The sequence below is a fragment of the Procambarus clarkii genome, chromosome 49, assembly GCF_040958095.1.
Source record: "Procambarus clarkii isolate CNS0578487 chromosome 49, FALCON_Pclarkii_2.0, whole genome shotgun sequence".
Lineage (NCBI taxonomy): Eukaryota > Metazoa > Arthropoda > Malacostraca > Decapoda > Cambaridae > Procambarus > Procambarus clarkii.
In genome coordinates, this window is record NC_091198.1 from 35,509,117 (window position 1) to 35,533,118 (window position 24,002).

The window sequence follows — 24,002 nt, forward strand, 5'->3', positions numbered from 1 at the left end:
TCTCCTCAGAGGAGACAATGTGGGCCCTGTGACAGTGGTGTCTCCTCAGAGGAGACAGTGTGGGCCCTGTGACAGTGGTGTCTCCTCAGAGGAGACAATGTGGGCCCTGTGACAGTGGTGTCTCCTCAGAGGAGACAATGTGGGCCCCTGTGACAGTGGTGTCTACTCAGAGGAGACAATGTTGGACCCCTGTGACAGTGGTGTCTCCTCAGAGGAGACAATGTGGGCCCTGTGACAGTGGTGTCTCCTCAGAGGAGACAATGTGGGCCCTGTGACAGTGGTGTCTCCTCATACGAGACAATGTGGGCCTCTGTGACAGTGGTGTCTCCTCAGAGGAGACAATGTGGCCCCTGTGACAGTGGTGTCTCCTCAGAGGAGACAATGTGGGCCCTGTGACAGTGGTGTCTCCTCAGAGGAGACAATGTGGCCCCTGTGACAGTGGTGTCTCCTCAGAGGAGACAATGTGGGCCCCTGTGACAGTGGTGTCTCCTCAGAGGCGACAATGTGGGCCCCTGTGACAGTGGTGTCTCCTCAGAGGAGACAATGTGGGCCCCTGTGACAGTGGTGTCTCCTCAGAGGAGACAATGTGGCCCCTGTGACAGTGGTGTCTCCTCAGAGGAGACAATGTGGGCCCCTGTGACAGTGGTGTCTCCTCAGAGGCGACAATGTGGGCCCCTGTGACAGTGGTGTCTCTTCAGAGGAGACAATGTGGGCCCCTGTGACAGTGGAGTCTCCTCAGAGGAGACAATGTGGGCCCCTGTGACAGTGGTGTCTACTCAGAGGAGACAATGTTGGGCCCCTGTGACAGTGGTGTCTACTCAGAGGAGACAATGTGGCCCCTGTGACAGTGGTGTCTCCTCAGAGGAGACAATGTGGGCCCTGTGACAGTGGTGTCTCCTCAGAGGAGACAATGTGGGCCCTGTGACAGTGGTGTCTACTCAGAGGAGACAATGTGGCCCCTGTGACAGTGGTGTCTCCTCAGAGGAGACAATGTGGGCCCTGTGACAGTGGTGTCTCCTCAGAGGAGACAATGTGGCCCCTGTGACAGTGGTGTCTCCTCAGAGGAGACAATGTGGGCCCTGTGACAGTTGTGTCTCCTCAGAGGAGACAATGTGGCCCCTGTGACAGTGGTGTGTTTGTATCATCAGCGGTGTTGTGGCTGATAGTGAGAGAGACGCTGCTCGTCACCGCAGGCGTCACCAGGATGCCCATCCTCCCTACCCTTTACCCCTTCCCTAACTTTTCATCGCGTTCCCTTCTCCTTCATCCCCTTCCTTACTCTTCACCACCTTCCCTACCCTTCACCACCTTCACTACCCTTCACCATTTTCCCTACCCTTAACCACCTTCCCTACCCTTCACCACCTTCCCTACCCTTCACCACCTTCCCTACCCTTCACCACCTTCCCTACCCTTCACCACCTTCCCTACCCTTAACCACCTTCCCTACCCTTCACCACCTTCCCTACCCTTCACCACCTTCCCTACCCTTCACCACCTTCCCTACCCTTCACCACCTTCCCTACCCTTAACCACCTTCCCTACCCTTCACCACCTTCCCTACCCTTCACCACCTTCCCTACCCTTCACCACCTTCCCTACCCTTCACCACCTTCCCTACCCTTCACCACCTTCCCTACCCTCCACCACCTTCCCTACCCTTCACCACCTTCCCTACCCTTCACCACCTTCCCTACCCTTCACCACCTTCCCTACCCTTCACCACCTTCCCTACCCTTCACCACCTTCCCTACCCTTCACCACCTTCCCTACCCTTAACCACCTTCCCTACCCTTCACCACCTTCCCTACCCTTCACCACCTTCCCTACCCTTCACCACCTTCCCTACCCTTCACCACCTTCCCTACCCTTCACCACCTTCCCTACCCTTCACCACCTTCCCTACCCTTCACCACCTTCCCTACCCTTCACCACCTTCCCTACCCTTCACCACCTTCCCTACCCTTCACCACCTTCCCTACCCTTAACCACCTTCCCTACCCTTCACCACCTTCCCTACCCTTCACCACCTTCCCTACCCTTCACCACCTTCCCTACCCTTCACCACCTTCCCTACCCTTCACCCAACCCGTTCTCGTTATAGCACGTCACATTCTGACGTATACTTTACCTAAGGACAAAAACTGATGTACAAGAAGATTGTTGCGGCTCGCGAAACTGAGGTGATGTCCCGTTTTCTGTTCTTGGTGATGTTTGGTGAGATGTGGATGCGAGTGTTGGCGGCAGGGTAGCAATGGCCTTATTCTGTATATTTATAGTGGGCCTTAAAGTGGGTGGGCCGACAAGCAGCTCCACATCTCACCAAACATCACCGGGTGACGACCACCCTGGATATTCAACTTGTTGGTGTTCTCATTGATAACAAGCTGATTTTTTTCTAGGGGCCACATTCAAAATATAACGAAAAAAGTTTCTAAAACAGTTGGCATTCTTTCTAAAATCAGATATTATGTACCTCGGCCTTGCTTGGTAACGCTCTATTACTCTCTCACCTATCCTTCTCTCAACTATGGTATATGTGCTTGGGGTTCTATTACCCAAAATTATCTTCGTCCTCTAATTACTCCATATAAATTAGCTATTAGAACAATAACAAACTCTGGCTCTAGACAGCACTCGGACATTTATTTAAATTTTTTAATTTGTTAGATATTATGTCACTGCACATCCTCTCATGTGTACTCTATATATATTAAACTCTGAACTGTAATGCCAATCCTGACCTTAAACGCTTCCTAAAGGGTTGTAACAGAACTCTTGGGGGCACCACACTAGAAACAAATATCTATTTCATAATTCAAGATTGCGACTTAACCAAACTAGAAACTCTATACAAATCAAGGGACCCAGAATGTGGAATGACCTTTCCAATCACGTCAAAGACTGTCCATCTCTCAACCAGTTTAAGAGAAGCACTAAGTACTACCTAATCGACTCCATGTAACATTCCTTACCTCCTAAATGTCAACCACTGTCTTCCTATTATCAAACATCATTAATGACTAACTTGTAAAACTGCTAATAACTGAGATGTATAAACTTAAGAAAATTGAAGTCCGTCAGTATATTTACTCAAAATTACTATCGCTCGTCAGTTGCAATTGTTGTTGTTAATTCGACATGTAATTATGGTAATTCTTTCATCCACTTCAGTTCACTTCATGCTTTTGATCTCATTTAGTCTTAAGTCTTAGTTTTTAAGTGTTTTTCCCACATCTTGTATGAAACGCTGTGCATATTAGTGGCTTTAGGCATAGTATATAATAACACTATCTAGAAATCCAACATTCTGCTTGTATCTCAATATGTTTGTATGTACGTTTACCTAAATAATCTATTTATTTATTTTTATTTATTTACATTTCTACTGAGGTCTTGTATCAATTACATTATGGGTCAGTCTATTTATTGATACAAGACAAAATTGTTTCCAATGACCCCAATACAAAGTATACACAACAATGTGCTGCTGCACTATTCTATATGAGGGATTACACAGTGTAGACCAAAGACAAGCTATAAGTTCATCTAATATCCCCATCTCACAGGATGGTTAGTCATACATGAATCATGAGACAACATCATATGCGAGGCTGATCTATTAGCCTGCACCAGAACACTCCGGGTAGAGCACATGAATATCTTCCAATATTCCTGAGTGTATGAAGTAGTTACAGAGCTCAAAGTACCTCATACCATTTGGTCTGAAATTATTGATAACATGACAATCACAGATATAGTGTTGGAGAGTATGTCCCAGCTCTTGTTCACAGTTTACAGTTGGAATGTTCACCATTGGGGGATTCATTACCTGCAGCCACCTGCCATAGATATAGATATCCCAGCCTAATTCTGGCAATTACAATGTCACACTGTCTAGTGGATGATTTATGTTGCCCGTACATGTAGTGGACATGTAGTGGAGTATGTACATGTAGTGGACATGTAGTGGAGTATGTACATGTAGTGGACATGTAGTGGACATGTAGTGGAGTATGTACATGTAGTGGACATGTAGTGGAGTATGTACATGTAGTGGACATGTAGTGGAGTATGTACATGTAGTGGACATGTAGTGGAGTATGTACATGTAGTGGAGTATGTACATGTAGTGGACATGTAGTGAACATGTAGTGGAGTATGTACATGTAGTGGACATGTAGTGGAGTATGTACATGTAGTGGACATGTAGTGGAGTATGTACATGTAGTGGACATGTAGTGGAGTATGTACATGTAGTGGAGTATGTACATGTAGTGGAGTATGTACATGTAGTGGACATGTAGTGGAGTATGTACATGTAGTGGACTTGTAGTGGAGTATGTACATGTAGTGGACATGTAGTGAATGATGTACATGTAGTGGACATGTAGTGGAGTATGTACATGTAGTGGAGTATGTACATGTAGTGGACATGTAGTGAACATGTAGTGGAGTATGTACATGTAGTGGAGTATGTACATGTAGTGGACATGCAGTGGAGTATGAACATGTAGTGGACATGTAGTGGACATGTAGTGGAGTATGTACATGTAGTGGAGTATGTACATGTAGTGGACATGTAGTGGAGTATGTACATGTAGTGGACATGTAGTGAACATGTAGTGGAGTATGTACATGTAGTGGACATGTAGTGAACATGTAGTGGAGTATGTACATGTAGTGGACATGTAGTGGAGTATGTACATGTAGTGGACATGTAGCGGAGTATGTACATGTAGTGGACATGTAGTGGAGTATGTACATGTAGTGGAGTATGTACATGTAGTGGACATGTAGTGAATGATGTACATGTAGTGGACATGTAGTGGAGTATGTACATGTAGTGGAGTATGTACATGTAGTGGACATGTAGTGAACATGTAGTGGAGTATGTACATGTAGTGGACATGTAGTGGAGTATGTACATGTAGTGGACATGCAGTGGAGTATGTACATGTAGTGGACATGTAGTGGACATGTAGTGGAGTATGTACATGTAGTGGAGTATGTACATGTAGTGGACATGTAGTGGAGTATGTACATGTAGTGGACATGTAGTGAACATGTAGTGGAGTATGTACATGTAGTGGACATGTAGTGAACATGTAGTGGAGTATGTACATGTAGTGGACATGTAGTGGAGTATGTACATGTAGTGGACATGTAGTGGAGTATGTATATGTAGTGGACATGTAGTGGACATGTAGTGAACATGTAGTGGAGTATGTACATGTAGTGGACATGTAGTGAACATGTAGTGGAGTATGTACATGTAGTGGACATGTAGTGGAGTATGTACATGTAGTGGACATGTAGTGGAGTATGTATATGTAGTGGACATGTAGTGGAGTATGTACATGTAGTGGACATGTAGTGGAGTATGTACATGTAGTGGAGTATGTACATGTAGTGGAGTATGTACATGTAGTGGAGTATGTACATGTAGTGGACATGTAGTGAACATGTAGTGGACATGTAGTGAACATGTAGTGGAGTATGTAGTGGAGTATGTACATGTAGTGGACATGTAGTGGAGTATGTACATGTAGTGGACATGTAGTGGAGTATGTACATGTAGTGGACATGTAGTGGAGTTTGTACCTGTAGTGGACATGTAGTGGAGTATGTACATGTAGTGGAGTATATACATGTAGTGGAGTATGTACATGTAGTGGACATGTAGTGGAGTATGTACATGTAGTGGACATGTAGTGGAGTATGTACATGTAGTGGAGTATGCACATGTAGTGGAGTATGTACATGTAGTGGAGTATGTACATGTAGTGGACATGTAGTGGAGTATGTACATGTAGTGGAGTATGTACATGTAGTGGAGTATGCACATGTAGTGGAGTATGTACATGTAGTGGAGTATGTACATGTAGTGGACATGTAGTGGAGTATGTACATGTAGTGGACATGTAGTGGAGTATGTACATGTAGTGGACATGCAGTGGAGTATATACATGTAGTGGACATGTAGTGGAGTATGTACATGTAGTGGACATGCAGTGGAGTATGTACATGTAGTGGACATGTAGTGGAGTATGTACATGTAGTGGACATGTAGTGGAGTATGTACATGTAGTGGACATGTAGTGGAGTATGTACATGTAGTGGACATGTAGTGGAGTATGTACATGTAGTGGACATGTAGTGGAGTATGTACATGTAGTGGAGTATGTACATGTAGTGGACATGTAGTGGAGTATGTGCATGTAGTGGACATGTAGTGGACATGTAGTGGAGTATGTACATGTAGTGGACATGTAGTGGAGTATGTACATGTAGTGGAGTATGTACATGTAGTGGACATGTAGTGGAGTATGTACATGTAGTGTACATGTAGTGGAGTATGTACATGTAGTGGACATGTAGTGGAGTATGTACATGTAGTGTACATGTAGTGGAGTATGTATATGTAGTGGACATGTAGTGGAGTATGTACATGTAGTGGACATGTAGTGGAGTATGTGCATGTAGTGGACATGTAGTGGACATGTAGTGGAGTATGTACATGTAGTGTACATGTAGTGGAGTATGTACATGTAGTGGACATGTAGTGGAGTATATACATGTAGTGGACATACAGCTCCAGCATTAAGTTCATACCTAGTTAAACAAGACAAAGTTAGAGAAGATCCAGAGGTATATTACCAGACTAGTCCAAGAACTGAGATATGAGCTACGAGGAAAGGCTACAGGAGCTACACCTCACGTCACTGGATGACGGAAGAGTAAGGGGAGACATGATCACCACCTACAAAATTCTCAGGAACTGACAGGGTGGGACAAGGTCCAACTATTTAGCACGTGTGGAACACAAACAAGGGGACACAGGTAGAAACTTAGTACCCAAATGAGCCACAGAGAAATTTGAAATATTTTTTTCAGTGTCAGATGGAATGCATTAGACAGTGATGTGATGGAGACTGACTCCATACACAGTTTGAAATGTAGATTTGATAGAGCCGACGAATCATGAATCTGTACACCAGTAGATTGTCAGTTGAGAGGCGGGACCAAAGAGCCGAAGCTCAACCCCCGCAAGCACAACTAGGAGAGACGAGACGGGAAGTGACGCATGCGCACTGGAGGCGCGGGGCCAAGCAGGGGCCCCACAGAGGGAGTGTCAGTAGAGGTGGTGTTCCCCCGGACCTCCCAGCCAGCGGGCGTGTGTACTCATACTTACACTAATATACTCTGCCCCTGTGTGTACATTCTCTTCCGTTTGATATTACACGTAACGGTAAATAGTGGTAATATTCCCTGGTGAAATAATAATAATAATAACTCCTTGTGATAAGTATACAAGGCCGAGTGTGAGTATACAAGGCCGTGTGATGGTGCAATCACTGGTGTGTGGAGCCTTGAGCCGTCATATCCTGGCTGGTCGCCGTAAACGTATCAACAAAACTATTGAACGTTTTTACGAGTGAAAAATGTTGAGAACGGGCAGCAGATTTATTTATATACGAGAAAGTACAATGGGTTGTGTCAGTGTAGAACTTTAAGTGATTATTTACTTTCTTTTGGTACTTTCTTGGTACTATTGTACCAAGTACAATTGGTACTTTCTTGGAGAGACACAAACACGTACAGTATGTTGATTCCCTGCTGTATCATGGACTGGCAGGTGTGTGGACAGTGTTGTAGTGAAGTTATCAGTGAAGATAGTGTTAAGTGTAACTTTCCCTGCTGTATGGTGGACTGACAGGTGTGTGGCCAGTGTTGTAGTGAAGTTATCAGTGAAGATAGTGTTAAGTGTAACTTTCCTTGCTGTATGGTGGACTGGCAGGTGTGTGGACAGTGTTGTAGTGAAGTTATGGAGGAAAATATTGTTAAGTGACTCACATATTTATATTTATCGTCATTGTTTAAGTTACTGGCAGTAAATTTATTCGAAATGGTTTTATAATTTACTAGTAGGGACACCCGGTGGAGCCCGGGTGTCTCTGTCTCTCTCTCTCACAATTAACTGTCTCTCCCTTCTCCCCGTTTCTCTTTCCCCCCTCTCTCTTTCTCTCCCCCTCTCTCCCTCTACCTACACCTCTCTACCCTCTCTCTCTCTCTCTCTCTCTCTCTCTCTCTCTCTCTCTCTCTCTCTCTCTCTCTCTCTCTCTCTCTCTCTCTCTCTCTCTCTCTCTCTCTCTCTCTCTCTCTCTCTCTCTCTCTCTCTCTCTCTCTCTCTCTCTTCCCTCTCTCTCTCTCTCTCTCTCTCTCTCTCTCTCTCTCTCTCTCTCTCTCTCTCTCTCTCTCTCTCTCTCTCTCTCTCTCTCTCTCTCTCTCTCTCTCTCACTCTCTCTCTCTTTCTCTCTCTCTCTCTCTCTCTCTCTCTCTCTCTCTCTCTCTCTCTCTCTCTCTCTCTCTCTCTCTCTCTCTCTCTCTCTCTCTCTCTCTCTCTCTGTGTTTCTCTCTCTGTCTCTCTTTCTCTCTCTGTCTTTCTCTCTCTCTCTCTCTCTCTCTCTCTCTCTCTCTCTCTCTCTCTCTCTCTCTCTCTCTCTCTCTCTCTCTCTCTCTCTCTCTCTCTCTCTCTCTCTCTCTCTTCCCTCTCTCTCTCCCCCTCTCTCTCTCTCTCTCTCTCTTCTCTCTCTCTCTCTTCCCTCTCTCTCTCTCTCTCCCTCCCTCTTCACATCTCTCCCTACCTGCCTCTGTCTCCATCTTCCTCTGTCTTTTGACAACTGTAAAAGTCACATGTTCTCGCAGCTGCGGGCTCGGGATGATGGGAAGAAAATATATGTTAATATTCCTGTGATCAGTCCGTGATAACTGCTTTCAAATTGTTGTTTACCAAGTATTTGTCCGGAGGCCGGAACCCTAATGTTGTGGGGCTGACTGTGTGACTGTGGCGGGCTGTTCTCTCCTGAACTGTGTTGCTGGTTCACAAGGAACACTGTTGCTGGTTCACAAGGAACACTGTTGCTGGGTCACAAGGAACACTGTTGCTGGTTCACAAGGAACACTGTTGATGGTTCACAAGGAACACTGTTGCTGGTTCACAAGGAACACTGTTGCTGGTTCACAAGGAACACTGTTGCTGGTTCACAAGGAACACTGTTGCTGGTTCATAAGGAACACTGTTGCTGGTTCACAAGGAACACTGCTGTTGGTTCACATGGAACACTGTTGCTGGTTCACAAGGAACACTGTTGCTGGTTCACAAGGAACACTGTTGCTAGTTCAGTAGAAAGACTGTTGCTAGTTCAGAAGGAAGACTGTTGCTAGTTCAGAACGAAGACTGTTGCTAGTTCAGGAGGAAAACTGTTGCTAGTTCAGAAGAAAGACTTGTGTTAGTTCAGGAGGAAGACTGGTGCTAGTTCAGAAGGAAGACTGTTGCTAGTTCAGAAGGAAGACTGTTGCTAGTTCAAAAGAAAGACTTGCTAGTTCAGAAAAAAGACTGTTGCTAGTTCAGGAGGAAGACTGTTGCTAGTTAAGAAGGAAGACTGTTGCTAGTTCAGCAAAATGACTGTTGCTAGTTCAGAAGGAGGACTGTTGCTAGTTCAGAAAAAAGACTGTTGCTAGTTCAGGAGGAAGACTGTTGCTAGTTCAGAAGGAAGACTGTTGCTAGTTCAGGAGAAAGACTGTTGCTAGTTCAGAAAAAAGACTGTTGCTAGTTCAAAAGAAAGACTTGCTAGTTCAGAAAAAAGACTGTTGCTAGTCCAGGAGGAAGACTGTTGCTAGTTCAGAAGGAAGACTGTTGCTAGTTCAGGAGGAAGACTGTTGCTAGTTCAGAAGGAAGACTGTTGTTAGTTCAGAAGGAAGACTGTTGTTAGTTCAGAAGGAAGACTGTTGTTAGTTCAGAAGGAAGACTCTTGCTAGTTCAGAAGGAAGACTCTTGCTAGTTCACAAGGAAGACTGTTGCTAGTTCAAAAGGAAGACTGTTGCTAGTTCAAAAGAAAGACTTGCTCGTTCAGAAAAAAGACTGTTGCTAGTTCAGGAGGAAGACTGTTGCTAGTTCAGAAAGAAGACTGTTGCTAGTTCACAAGGAAGACTGTTGCTAGTTCAGAAGGAAGACTGTTGCTAGTTCAGAAGGAAGACTGTTGCTTGTTCAAAAGGAAGACTGTTGCTAGTTCACAAGGAAGACTGTTGCTAGTTCAGAAGGAAGACTGTTGCTAGTTCAGAAAAAAGACTGTTGCTAGTTCAGGAGGAAGACTGTTGCTAGTTCAGAAAAAAGACTGTTGCTAGTTCAGGAGGAAGACTGTTGCTAGTTCACAAGGAAGACTGTTGCTAGTTCACAAGGAAGACTGTTGCTAGTTCACATGGAAGACTGTTGCTAGTTCAGAAGGAAGACTGTTGCTAGTTCAGAAAAAAGATTTTTGCTAGTTCAGGAGGAAGACTGTTGCTAGCTCAGAAAAAAGACTGTTGCTAGTTCAGGAGGAAGACTGTTGCCAGTTCACAAGGAAGACTGTTGCTAGTTCAGAAGGAAGATTGTTGCTAGTTCACAAGGAAGACTGTTGCTAGTTCACAAGGAAGACTGTTGCTAGTTCACAAGGTAGACTGTTGCTAGTTCAGGAGGAAGACTGTTGCTAGTTCAGAAGGAAGACTGTTGCTAGTTCACAAGGTAGACTGTTGCTAGTTCAGGAGGAAGACTGTTGCTAGTTCAGAAGGAAGACTGTTGCTAGTTCACAAGGAAGACTGTTGCTAGTTCAGAAGGAAGACTGTTGCTAGTTCAGAAAAAAAGACTGTTGCTAGTTCAGGAGGAAGACTGTTGCTACTTCAGAAAAAAGACTGTTGCTAGTTCAGGAGGAAGACTGTTGCTAGTTCAGAAAAAAGACTGTTGCTAGTTCAGGAGGAAGACTGTTGCCAGTTCACAAGGAAGACTGTTGCTAGTTCAGAAGGAAGATTGTTGCTAGTTCACAAGGAAGACTGTGGCTAGTTCACAAGGAAGACTGTTGCTAGTTCACAAGGTAGACTGTTGCTAGTTCAGGAGGAAGACTGTTGCTAGTTCAGAAGGAAGACTGTTGCTAGTTCACAAGGAAGACTGTTGCTAGGTCAGAAGGAAGACTGTTGCTATTTCAGAAAAAAGACTGTTGCTAGTTCAGGAGGAAGACTGTTGCTAGTTCAGAACAAAAAGGCTGTTGCTAGTTCAGGAGGAAGACTGTTGCTAGTTCAGAAGGAAGACTGTTGCTAGTTCAGGAGGAAGATTGTTGCTAGTTCAGAAGGAAAACTGGTGCTAGTTCAGAAGGATGACTGTTGCTATTTCAGAAGGAAGACTGGTGCTAGTTCAGAAGGAAGACTGTTGCTAGTTCAGAAGGAAGACTGTTGCTAGTTCAGAAAAAAGACTGTTGCTAGTTCAGGAGGAAGACTGTTGCTAGTTCAGAAGGAAGACTGTTGCTAGTTCAGGAAAAAGACTGTTGCTAGTTCAGGAGGAAGACTGTTGCTAGTTCAGAAAAAAGACTGTTGCTAGTTCAGGAGGAAGACTGTTGCTAGTTCAGAAGGAAGACTTGCTAGTTCAGAAAAAAGACTGTTGCTAGTCCAGGAGGAAGACTGTTGCTAGTTCAGAAGGAAGACTGTTGCTAGTTCAGGAAAAAGACTGTTGCTAGTTCAGGAGGAAGACTGTTGCTAGTTCAGAAAAAAGACTGTTGCTAGTTCAGGAGGAAGACTGTTGCTAGTTCAGAAGGAAGACTGATGTTAGTTAAGAAGGAAGACTGTTGTTAGTTCAGAAGGAAGACTGTTGCTAGTTCAGAAGGAAGACTGTTGCTAGTTCACAAGGAAGACTGTTGCTAGTTCAAAAGGAAGACTGTTGCTAGTTCAAAAGAAAGACTTGCTAGTTCAGAAAAAAGACTGTTGCTAGTTCAGGAGGAAGACTGTTGCTAGTTCAGAAGGAAGACTGTTGCTAGTTCACAAGGAAGACTGTTGCTAGTTCAGAAGGAAGACTGTTGCTAGTTCAGAAGGAAGACTGTTGCTAGTTCACAAGGAAGACTGTTGCTAGTTCAGAAGGAAGACTGTTGCTAGTTCAGAAAAAAGACTGTTGCTAGTTCAGGAGGAAGACTGTTGCTACTTCAGAAAAAAGACTGTTGCTAGTTCAGGAGGAAGACTGTTGCTAGTTCAGGAGGAAGACTGTTGCTAGTTCAGAAAAAAGACTGTTGCTAGTTCAGGAGGAAGACTGTTGCTAGTTCAGAAGGAAGACTTGCTAGTTCAGAAAAAAGACTGTTGCTAGTCCAGGAGGAAGACTGTTGCTAGTTCAGAAGGAAGACTGTTGCTAGTTCAGGAAAAAGACTGTTGCTAGTTCAGGAGGAAGACTGTTGCTAGTTCAGAAAAAAGACTGTTGCTAGTTCAGGAGGAAGACTGTTGCTAGTTCAGAAGGAAGACTGATGTTAGTTAAGAAGGAAGACTGTTGTTAGTTCAGAAGGAAGACTGTTGCTAGTTCAGAAGGAAGACTGTTGCTAGTTCACAAGGAAGACTGTTGCTAGTTCAAAAGGAAGACTGTTGCTAGTTCAAAAGAAAGACTTGCTAGTTCAGAAAAAAGACTGTTGCTAGTTCAGGAGGAAGACTGTTGCTAGTTCAGAAGGAAGACTGTTGCTAGTTCACAAGGAAGACTGTTGCTAGTTCAGAAGGAAGACTGTTGCTAGTTCAGAAGGAAGACTGTTGCTAGTTCACAAGGAAGACTGTTGCTAGTTCAGAAGGAAGACTGTTGCTAGTTCAGAAAAAAGACTGTTGCTAGTTCAGGAGGAAGACTGTTGCTACTTCAGAAAAAAGACTGTTGCTAGTTCAGGAGGAAGACTGTTACTAGTTCACAAGGAAGACTGTTGCTAGTTCACAAGGAAGACTGTTGCTAGTTCACAAGGAAGACTGTTGCTAGTTCACAAGGAAGACTGTTGCTAGTTCAGAAAAAAGACTGTTGCTAGTTCAGGAGAAAGACTGTTGCTAGTTCAGAAAAAAGAGTGTTGCTAGTTCAGGAGGAAGACTGTTGCCAGTTCACAAGGAAGACTGTTGCTAGTTCAGAAGGAAGATTGATGCTAGTTCAGGAGGAAGACTGTTGCTAGTTCACAAGGAAGACTGTTGCTAGTTCACAAGGAAGACTGTTGCTAGTTCAGAAGGAAGACTGTTGCTAGTTCAGGAGGAAGACTGGTGCTAGTTCAGAAGGAACACTGTTGCTAGTTCAGAAGGAAGATTGTTGCTAGTTCAGAAGGAAGACTGGTGCTAGTTCAAAAGGAAGACTGTTGCTAGTTCAGAAGGAAGACTGTTGCTAGTTCAGAAGGAAGACTGTTGCTAGTTCAGAAAGAAGACTGGTGCTTGTTCAGAAGGAAGACTGTTGCTAGTTCAGAAGGAAGACTGTTGCTAGTTCAGAAGGAAGACTGTTGCTAGTTCAGAAGGAAGACTGTTGCTAGTTCAGAAGGAAGACTGTTGCTAGTTCAGGAGGAAGACTGTTGCTAGTTCAGAAGGGAGACTGTTGCTAGTTCAGAAGAAAGACTGTTGCTAGTTCAGAAGGAAGACTGTTGCTAGTTCAGAAGGAAGACTGTTGCTAGTTCAGAAGGAAGACTGTTGCTAGTTCAGAAGGAAGACTGTTGCTAGTTCAGAAGGAAGACTGTTGCTAGTTCAGAAGGAAGACTGTTGCTAGTTCAGAAGGAAGACTGTTGCTAGTTCAGAAGGAAGACTGTTGCTTGTTCAGAAAAAAGACTGTTGCTAGTTCAGGAGGAAGACTGTTGCTAGTTCACAAGGAAGACTGTTGCTAGTTCACAAGGAAGACTATTGCTAGTTCACAAGGAAGACTGTTGCTAGTTCAGAAGGAAGACTGTTGCTAGTTCAGAAAAAAGACTGTTGCTAGTTCAGGAGGAAGACTGTTGCTAGTTCAGAAAAAGACTGTTGCTAGTTCAGGAGGAAGACTGTTGCCAGTTCATAAGGAAGACTGTTGCTAGTTCAGAAGGAAGATTGTTGCTAGTTCACAAGGAAGACTGTTGCTAGTTCACAAGGAAGACTGTTGCTAGTTCACAAGGTAGACTGTTGCTAGTTCAGGAGGAAGACTGTTGCTAGTTCAGAAGGAAGACTGTTGCTAGTTCACAAGGAAGACTGTTGCTAGTTCAGAAGGAAGACTTGCTATTTCAGAAAAAAACTGTGGCTTGTTCAGGAGGAAGACTGTTGCTGGTTCAGAAAAAAGACTGTTGCTAGTTCAGAAGGAAGACTGTTGCTAGTTCAGGAGGAAGACTGGTGCTAGTTCAGAAGGAAGACTGTTGCTAGTTCAGGAGGAAGATTGTTGCTAGTTCAGAAGGAAGACTGGTGCTAGTTCAGAAGGAAGACTGTTGCTAGTTCAGAAGGAAGACTGGTGTTAGTTCAGAAGGAAGACTGTTGCTAGTTCAGAAGGAAGACTGTTGCTAGTTTAGAAAAAAGACTGTTGCTAGTTCAGGAGGAAGACTGTTGCTAGTTCAGAAGGAAGACTTGCTAGTTCAGAAAAAAGACTGTTGCTAGTCCAGGAGGAAGACTGTTGCTAGTTCAGAAGGAAGACTGTTGCTAGTTCAGGAAAAAGACTGTTGCTAGTTCAGGAGGAAGACTGTTGCTAGTTCAGAAAAAAGACTGTTGCTAGTTCAGGAGGAAGACTGTTGCTAGTTCAGAAGGAAGACTGATGTTAGTTAAGAAGGAAGACTGTTGTTAGTTCAGAAGGAAGACTGTTGCTAGTTCAGAAGGAAGACTGTTGCTAGTTCACAAGGAAGACTGTTGCTAGTTCAAAAGGAAGACTGTTGCTAGTTCAAAAGAAAGACTTGCTAGTTCAGAAAAAAGACTGTTGCTAGTTCAGGAGGAAGACTGTTGCTAGTTCAGAAGGAAGACTGTTGCTAGTTCACAAGGAAGACTGTTGCTAGTTCAGAAGGAAGACTGTTGCTAGTTCAGAAGGAAGACTGTTGCTAGTTCACAAGGAAGACTGTTGCTAGTTCAGAAGGAAGACTGTTGCTAGTTCAGAAAAAAGACTGTTGCTAGTTCAGGAGGAAGACTGTTGCTACTTCAGAAAAAAGACTGTTGCTAGTTCAGGAGGAAGACTGTTACTAGTTCACAAGGAAGACTGTTGCTAGTTCACAAGGAAGACTGTTGCTAGTTCACAAGGAAGACTGTTGCTAGTTCACAAGGAAGACTGTTGCTAGTTCAGAAAAAAGACTGTTGCTAGTTCAGGAGGAAGACTGTTGCTAGTTCAGAAAAAGAGTGTTGCTAGTTCAGGAGGAAGACTGTTGCCAGTTCACAAGGAAGACTGTTGCTAGTTCAGAAGGAAGATTGATGCTAGTTCAGGAGGAAGACTGTTGCTAGTTCACAAGGAAGACTGTTGCTAGTTCACAAGGAAGACTGTTGCTAGTTCAGAAGGAAGACTGTTGCTAGTTCAGGAGGAAGACTGGTGCTAGTTCAGAAGGAAGACTGTTGCTAGTTCAGAAGGAAGATTGTTGCTAGTTCAGAAGGAAGACTGGTGCTAGTTCAAAAGGAAGACTGTTGCTAGTTCAGAAGGAAGACTGTTGCTAGTTCAGAAGGAAGACTGTTGCTAGTTCAGAAAGAAGACTGGTGCTTGTTCAGAAGGAAGACTGTTGCTAGTTCAGAAGGAAGACTGTTGCTAGTTCAGAAGGAAGACTGTTGCTAGTTCAGAAGGAAGACTGTTGCTAGTTCAGAAGGAAGACTGTTGCTAGTTCAGGAGGAAGACTGTTGCTAGTTCAGAAGGGAGACTGTTGCTAGTTCAGAAGAAAGACTGTTGCTAGTTCAGAAGGAAGACTGTTGCTAGTTCAGAAGGAAGACTGTTGCTAGTTCAGAAGGAAGACTGTTGCTAGTTCAGAAGGAAGACTGTTGCTAGTTCAGAAGGAAGACTGTTGCTAGTTCAGAAGGAAGACTGTTGCTAGTTCAGAAGGAAGACTGTTGCTTGTTCAGAAAAAAGACTGTTGCTAGTTCAGGAGGAAGACTGTTGCTAGTTCACAAGGAAGACTGTTGCTAGTTCACAAGGAAGACTATTGCTAGTTCACAAGGAAGACTGTTGCTAGTTCAGAAGGAAGACTGTTGCTAGTTCAGAAAAAAGACTGTTGCTAGTTCAGGAGGAAGACTGTTGCTAGTTCAGAAAAAAGACTGTTGCTAGTTCAGGAGGAAGACTGTTGCCAGTTCATAAGGAAGACTGTTGCTAGTTCAGAAGGAAGATTGTTGCTAGTTCACAAGGAAGACTGTTGCTAGTTCACAAGGAAGACTGTTGCTAGTTCACAAGGTAGACTGTTGCTAGTTCAGGAGGAAGACTGTTGCTAGTTCAGAAGGAAGACTGTTGCTAGTTCACATGGAAGACTGTTGCTAGTTCAGAAGGAAGACTTGCTATTTCAGAAAAAAAACTGTGGCTTGTTCAGGAGGAAGACTGTTGCTGGTTCAGAAAAAAGACTGTTGCTAGTTCAGAAGGAAGACTGTTGCTAGTTCAGGAGGAAGACTGGTGCTAGTTCAGAAGGAAGACTGTTGCTAGTTCAGGAGGAAGATTGTTGCTAGTTCAGAAGGAAGACTGGTGCTAGTTCAGAAGGAAGACTGTTGCTAGTTCAGAAGGAAGACTGGTGCTAGTTCAGAAGGAAGACTGTTGCTAGTTCAGAAGGAAGACTGTTGCTAGTTTAGAAAAAAGACTGTTGCTAGTTCAGGAGGAAGACTGCTGCTTGTTCAGAAGGAAGACTGTTGCTAGTTCAGGAGAAAGACTGTTGCTAGTTCAGAAAAAAGACTGTTGCTAGTTCAAAAGAAAGACTTGCTAGTTCAGAAAAAAGACTGTTGCTAGTCCAGGAGGAAGACTGTTGCTAGTTCAGAAGGAAGACTGTTGCTAGTTCAGGAAAAAGACTGTTGCTAGTTCAGGAGGAAGACTGTTGCTAGTTCAGAAAAAAGACTGTTGCTAGTTCAGGAGGAAGACTGTTGCTAGTTCAGAAGGAAGACTGTTGTTAGTTCAGAAGGAAGACTGTTGTTAGTTCAGAAGGAAGACTGTTGCTAGTTCAGAAGGAAGACTGTTGCTAGTTCACAAGGAAGACTGTTGCTAGTTCAGAAGGAAGACTGTTGCTAGTTCAGAAAAAAAGACTGTTGCTAGTTCAGGAGGAAGACTGTTGCTACTTCAGAAAAAAGACTGTTGCTAGTTCAGGAGGAAGACTGTTGCTAGTTCACAAGGAAGACTGTTGCTAGTTCACAAGGAAGACTGTTGCTAGTTCAGAAGGAAGACTGTTGCTAGTTCAGGAAAAAGACTGTTGCTAGTTCAGGAGGAAGACTGTTGCTAGTTCAGAAAAAAGACTGTTGCTAGTTCAGGAGGAAGACTGTTGCCAGTTCACAAGGAAGACTGTTGCTAGTTCAGAAGGAAGACTGTTGCTAGTTCAGGAGGAAGATTGTTGCTAGTTCAGAAGAAAGACTGGTGCTAGTTCAAAAGGAAGACTGTTGCTAGTTCAGAAGGAAGACTGGTGCTAGTTCAGAAGGAAGACTTTTGCTAGTTCAGAAAGAAGACTGGTGCTTGTTCGGAAGGAAGACTGTTGCTAGTTCAGAAGGAAAACTGTTGCTAGTTCAGAAGGAAGACTGTTGCTAGTTCAGAAGGAAGACTGTTGCTAGTTCAGAAGGAAGACTTTTGCTAGTTCAGGAGGAAGACTGTTGCTAGTTCAGAAGGGAGACTGTTGCTAGTTCAGAAGAAAGACTGTTGCTAGTTCAGAAGGAAGACTGTTGCTAGTTCAGAAGGAAGACTGTTGCTAGTTCACAAGGTAGACTGTTGCTAGTTCAGGAGGAAGACTGTTGCTAGTTCAGGAGGAAGACTGTTGCTAGTTCAGAAGGAAGACTGTTGCTAGTTCACAAGGAAGACTGTTGCTAGTTCAGAAGGAAGACTGTTGCTATTTCAGAAAAAAGACTGTTGCTAGTTCAGGAGGAAGACTGTTGCTAGTTCAGAAAAAAGACTGTTGCTAGTTCAGAAGGAAGACTGTTGCTAGTTCAGAAGGAAGACTGTTGCTAGTTCAGGAGGAAGACTGGTGCTAGTTCAGAAGGAAGACTGTTGCTAGTTCAGAAGGAAGACTGTTGCTAGTTCAGGAGGAAGATTGTTGCTAGTTCAGAAGGAAGACTGGTGCTAGTTCAAAAGGAAGACTGTTGCTAGTTCAGAAGGAAGACTGGTGCTAGTTCAGAAGGAAGACTTTTGCTAGTTCAGAAAGAAGACTGGTGCTTGTTCGGAAGGAAGACTGTTGCTAGTTCAGAAGGAAGACTGTTGCTAGTTCAGAAGGAAGACTGTTGCTAGTTCAGAAGGAAGACTGTTGCTAGTTCAGGAGGAAGACTTTTGCTAGTTCAGGAGGAAGACTGTTGCTAGTTCAGAAGGGAGACTGTTGCTAGTTCAGAAGAAAGACTGTTGCTAGTTCAGAAGGAAGACTGTTGCTAGTTCAGAAGGAAGACTGTTGCTAGTTCAGAAGGAAGACTGTTGCTAGTTCAGAAGGAAGACTGTTGCTAGTTCAGAAGGAAGACTGTTGCTAGTTCAGAAGGAAGACTGTTGCTAGTTCAGGAGGAAGACTGTTGCTAGTTCAGAAGGAAGACAGGTTATTCAAGTTACTTGAAAGACTGGAAGTTTCAGTTTAGTACATAAATATATTGAATAAAGGTAAGAGTATTCTGGGATATATTTCTAGATGTTGTAGCACCAATATATCTAATAGAATTGTTCACCTTGCTCCTGCCCTTGTTGAGCCCCAGTTGGATTATACTGTTCATTGTTGGTCTCTGTATTACAGAATGAACATAAGTTCACTTGGTCTTGTTCAGAGAATAATAACAATCAATACCAGGAATTAGAAACCTCCTTTATGAAGAGAGATTAAGAAAAACTAAATTCACATTCTCTTATTCGTCCTTTATGTGCCTCTAGGCGGCCCCTTTATGTGCCTCTAGGTGGCCCTTTATGTGCCTCTAGGCGGCCCTTTATGTGCCTCCAGGCGGCCCTTTATGTGCCTTTTAGGCGGCCCTTTATGTGCCTCTAGGCGGCCCTTTATGTACCTCTAGGCGGCCCCTTTATGTGCCTCTAGGCGGCCCTTTATGTACCTCTAGGCGGCCCTTTATGTGCCTCTAGGCGGCCCTTTATGTGCTTCTAGGCGGCCGTTTATGTACCTCTAGGTGGCCCTTTATGTGCCTCTAGGCGCCCCTTTATGTGCCTCTAGGCGCCCCTTTATGTGCTTCTAGGTGGCCCTTTATGTACCTCTAGGCGGCCCTTTATGTGCCTCTAGGCGCCCTTTTATGTGCCTCTAGGCGGCCCTTTATGTACCTCTAGGCGGCCCTTTATGTGCCTCTAGGCGGCCCTTTATGTGCTTCTAGGCGGCCCTTTATGTACCTCTAGGCGGCCCTTTATGTGCCTCTAGGCGCCCCTTTATGTGCCTCTAGGCGCCCCCTTTATGTGCCTCTAGGCGGCCCTTTATGTGCCTCTAGGCGGCCCTTTATGTGCTTCTAGGCGCCCCTTTATGTGCCTCTAGGCGCCCCTTTATGTGCCTCTAGGCGGCCCTTTATGTGCCTCTAGGCGGCCCTTTATGTGCCTCTAGGCGGCCCCTTTATGTGCCTCTAGGCGCCCCTTTATGTGCCTCTAGGCGGCCGTTTATGTGCTTCTAGGCGCCCCTTTATGTACCTCTAGGCGGCAATTTATGTACCTCTAGGCGGCCCTTTATGTACCTCTAGGAGGCCCCTTTATGTTCCTCTAGGCGGCCCTTTATGTATCTCCAGGCGTCCCTTTATGTACCTCTAGGCGGCCCTTTATATACCTTTAGACGGCCCTTTACGTACCTCTAGGCGGCCCTTTATGTGCCTCTAGGTGGCCCCTTTATGTACCTCTAAGCGGCCCTTTATGTACCTCTAGGCGGCCCTTTATGTACCTCTAGGCGGCCCCTTTAATTACCTCTAGGCGGCCCATTATGTACCTCTAGGCGGCCCTTTATGTGCCTCTTGGCGGCCCCTTTATGTACCTCTAAGCGGCCCTTTATGTACCTCTAGGCGGCCCTTTATATACCTCTAGGCGGCCCCTTTAATTACCTCTAGGTGGCCCTTTATGTACCTCTAGGAGGCCCCTTTATGTACCTCTAAGCGGTCCTTTATGTACCTCTAGGCGGCCCTTTATGTACCTCTAGGCGGCCCCTTTAATTACCTCTAGGCGGCCCTTTATGTACCTCTAGGAGGCCCCTTTATGTACCTCTAGGCGGCCCTTTATATACCTTTAGACGGCCCTTTATGCATCTCTAGGCGGCCCTTTATGCACCTCTAGGCGGCCCTTTATGTACCTCTAGGCGGCCCTTTATGTACCTCTAGGCGGCCCTTTATGTGCATCTAGGCGGCCCCTTTATGTACCTCTAAGCGGCCCTTTATGTACCTCTAGGCGGTCCTTTATGTGCCTCTAGACGGCCCCTTTATGTACCTCTAAGCGTCCCTTTATGTACCTCTAGGCGGCCCTTTATGTACCTCTAGGCGGCCCCTTTAATTACCTCTAGGCGGCCCTTTATGTACCTCTAGGCGGCCCTTTATGTACCTGTAGGCGGCCCTTTATGTGCCTCTAGGCGGCCCCTTTATGTACCTCTATGCGGCCCTTTATGTACCTCTAGGCGGCCCTTTATGTGCCTCTAGGCGGCCCCTTTATGTACCTCTAAGCGGCCCTTTATGTACCTCTAGGCGGCCCTTTATGTACCTCTAGGCGGCCCCTTTAATTACCTCTAGGCGGCCCTTTATGTATCTCCAGGCGGCCCTTTATGTACCTCTAGGCGGCCCTTTATGTACCTTTAGGCGGCCCTTTATGTGCCTCTAGGCGGCCCTTTATGTGCGTCTACGTGGCCCCTTTATGTACTTCTAGGCGGCCCTCTATGTACCTCTAGGCGGCCCTTTATGTACCTTTTTGCGGCCCTTTATGTACCTCTTGGCGGCCCTTTATGTGCCTCTAGGCGGCCCCTTTATGTACCTCTAAGCGGCCCTTTATGTACCTCTAGGCGGCCCTTTATGTGCCTCTAGGCGGCCCCTTTAATTACCTCTAGGCGGCCCTTTATGTATCTCCAGGCGGCCCATTATATGCATCCAGGTGGCCCTTTGTGTACCTCTAGGCGGCCTTTTATGCACCTCCAGTTGGCCCTTTATATACATTTAGGCTGCCCTTTACGTACCTCTATACGGCCATTTATCCACTTCAAGGCGGCCCTTAATGTACCTCTAGGCGGCCCCTTTATGTACCTCTAGGCGGCCCCTTTATGTACCTCTAGGCAGCCCCTTTATGTACCTCTAGGCGGCCCCTTTGTGTGCCTCTATGCGACCCTTTATGTACCTCTAAGTGGCCGTTTATGCGACTCTTGGCGGCCCTTTATGTGCCTCTATGCGGCCCTTTATATGCCTCTAGGCGGCCCCTTTATGTGCTTCTAGGCGGCCCCTTTATGTGCCTCTAGACGGCCCCTTTATGTGTCTCTAGGCGGCCCCCTTTATGTGCCTCTAGGCGGCCCCTTTATGTGCCTCTAGGCGGCCCTTTTTGTGCCTCTAGGCGGCCCCTTTATGTGCTTCTAGGCGGCCCCTTTATGTGCCTCTAGGCGGCCCTCTTTATGTGCCTCTAGGCGGCCCGTTTATGTGCCTCTAGGCGGCCCTTTATGTGCCTCTAGGTGGCCCCTTTATGTGCTTCTAGGCGGCCCCTTTATGTGCCTCTAGGCGGCGACTTTATGTACCTGTAGGCGGTCACTTTATGTGCGTCCAGGCGCCCTCTTTATGTGCCTCTAGACGGCAATTTATGTACCTCTAGGCAGCCCCTTTATGTGCCTTTAGGCGGCCCATTATGTGCTTCTAGGCCAGGGTTCAAGTCTCCTGGTGGGTGTGTGTATCTAAAGTTCTATACTTCAAAACGTTTGGTATAAATCATGCCAGTACATTAAGCATGGACAACGTGTTCTCCTATATAACAGGGCTTGATGGAAAACATGAGTGATCCCTCACTGTCTTTAGTTGCCTGGAGAGGGGGTATATGTGTGGGTTAATACCCAGGAATTCCCACCTCTTTAGGGCTGTGAGTATGGTATAGTGGATTCAAGTACATACCTGCCATCTTGATGGGCAGGGATCTAGTCTCCTGGTGGGTGTGTCTCTCAAGTTTTATACTTCAAAACTTGTGGTTTAAGGCAAGTCAGTACATTATGCATGGATACCGTGTTCTCCCATATAACAGGGCTTGATAGAAGAGGTGAGTGATCCGTCACTGTCTCTAGTTGCCTGGAGAGGGGGGAATATCTGGGGGTTAAAACCCCAGAATTACCACCTCTTTAGGGCTCTAAATATGGTGTAAAAGGCCCCCTTTATGTACCTCAAGGTGGCCCTTTATGTTCCTCTAGGTGGCCCCTTATGTACCTATAGGCGGCCCCTTTATGTGCCTCTTTGCGGCCCTTATATGTACCTCTACTCGGCCCCTTTATGCACCTCTAGGCGGCCCTTTATGAGCCTCTAGGAGGCCCTTTATGCGCCTCAAGGCGGCCCTTTATGTGCCTCTAGGCGGCCCTTTTATGAGCCTCTAGGCGGCCCTTTATGCGCCTCAAGGCGGCCCTTTATGTGCCTCTAGGCGGCCCTTTATGTGCCTCTAGGCGGCCTCTTTATTTACTTCTAGGCGGCCTTTTATACGCCTCTAGGAGGCCTTTTATGCGCCTCTAGGCGGCCCCTTTATATACCTTTAGGTGGCCCCTTTATGTGCCTCTAGGCGGTCCATTTATATACCACTAGGCGGCCTTTTATGTACCTCTAGGCTGCCCCTTTATGCACCTCTAGGGAGCCTTTTATGTACCTCTAGGCGGTCCCTTTTCGTACCTCTAGGCGGCCCCTTTATGCACCTCGAGGTGGCCCCTTTATGTACCTCATAGCGGCCTCTTTGTGGCCCTTTATTTACCTTTAAACGGCCCCTTTATGCGCCTCTAGGCGGCCCCATTATGTGCCTCTAGGCGGCCCCATTATGTGCCTCTAGGCGGCCCCTTTATGTGCCTCTAGGCGGCCCCTTTATGTGCCTCTTGATGGCCCTTTATGTGCCTCTAGGCAGCCTCTTTATGTACCTCTAGGTGGCCCCTATATGTGCCTCCAGGCGCTTCTTTATGTGCCTCTAGGCGGCCCCTTTATGTGCCTCTTGATGGCCCTTTATGTGCCTCTAGGTAGCGTCTTTATGTACCTCTAGGCGGCCCCTTTATGTGCCTCTAGGCGGCCCTTTATGTACCTCTAGGCGGCCTCTTATGTGCCTCTTGGCGGCCCATTTATATACCTCTAGGCGGCCCTTTATGAACCTCTAGGTGGCCCTTTATGTACCTCTAGGTAGCCCCTTTATGTACCTCCAGGCGGCCCTCTATGTACCCCCAGACGGCCCTTTATACCTCTAGTCGGCCCTCTATGTGCCTCCAAGAGGCCCTTTATGTGCCTCTAGGCGACCCATTATGCACCTCTAGGCGGCCCCTTTATGGGCTTCTAGGCGGCCCCTTTATGTGCCTCTAGGTGGCCCCTTTATGTACCTGTAGGCGACCCCTTTATGCGCCTGTAGGTGGCCCTTTATGAGCCTCTAGGCGGCCCCTTTATGCGCCTCTAGGCGGCCCTTTATGTGCCTCTAGGCGGCCCTTTATGTGCCTCTAGGCGGCCCCTTTATGCGCCTCTAGGCGGCCCTTTATGTGCCTCTAGGCGGCCCTTTATGTGCCTCTAGGCGGCCCACTTTGTGCCTCTAGGCGGCCTCTTTATGCACCTCTAGGCGGCCCCTTTATGGGCTTCGAAGCGGCCCCTTTATGCACCTCTAGGCGGCCCCTTTATGGGCTTCTAGGCGGCCCCTTTATGTACCTCTAGACGGCCCCTTTATGTGCCTCTAGGCGGCCCCTTTATGTGCCTCTTGGCGGCCCCTTTATGTGCCTGTAGGTGGCCCTTTATGAGCCTCTAGGCGGCCCCTTTATGCGCCTATAGGCGGCCCTTTATGTGCCTCTAGGTGGTCCTTTATGTGCCTCTAGGTGGTCCTTTATGTGCCTCTAGGCGGCCCCTTTATGCGCCTCTAGGCGGCCCTTTATGTGCTTCTAGGCGGCCCTTTATGTGCCTCTAGGCGGCCCACTTTGTGCCTCTAGGCG

General features: G+C 46.1%; 1 protein-coding gene across 1 annotated transcript in view; it reads left to right on the plus strand.

Moving 5' to 3' along the window:
- Nucleotides 1-7,137: 7,137 nt before the first annotated feature.
- LOC123753764 (uncharacterized) overlaps nucleotides 7,138-24,002 on the plus strand; it is a 125,202-nt gene continuing 108,337 nt past the window's right edge. Inside the window, exon 1 of the mRNA XM_069303181.1 lies at nucleotides 7,138-7,252. The gene's annotated coding sequence lies outside the window, so the exon portion shown is untranslated. The remainder of the gene's footprint in view (nucleotides 7,253-24,002) is intronic.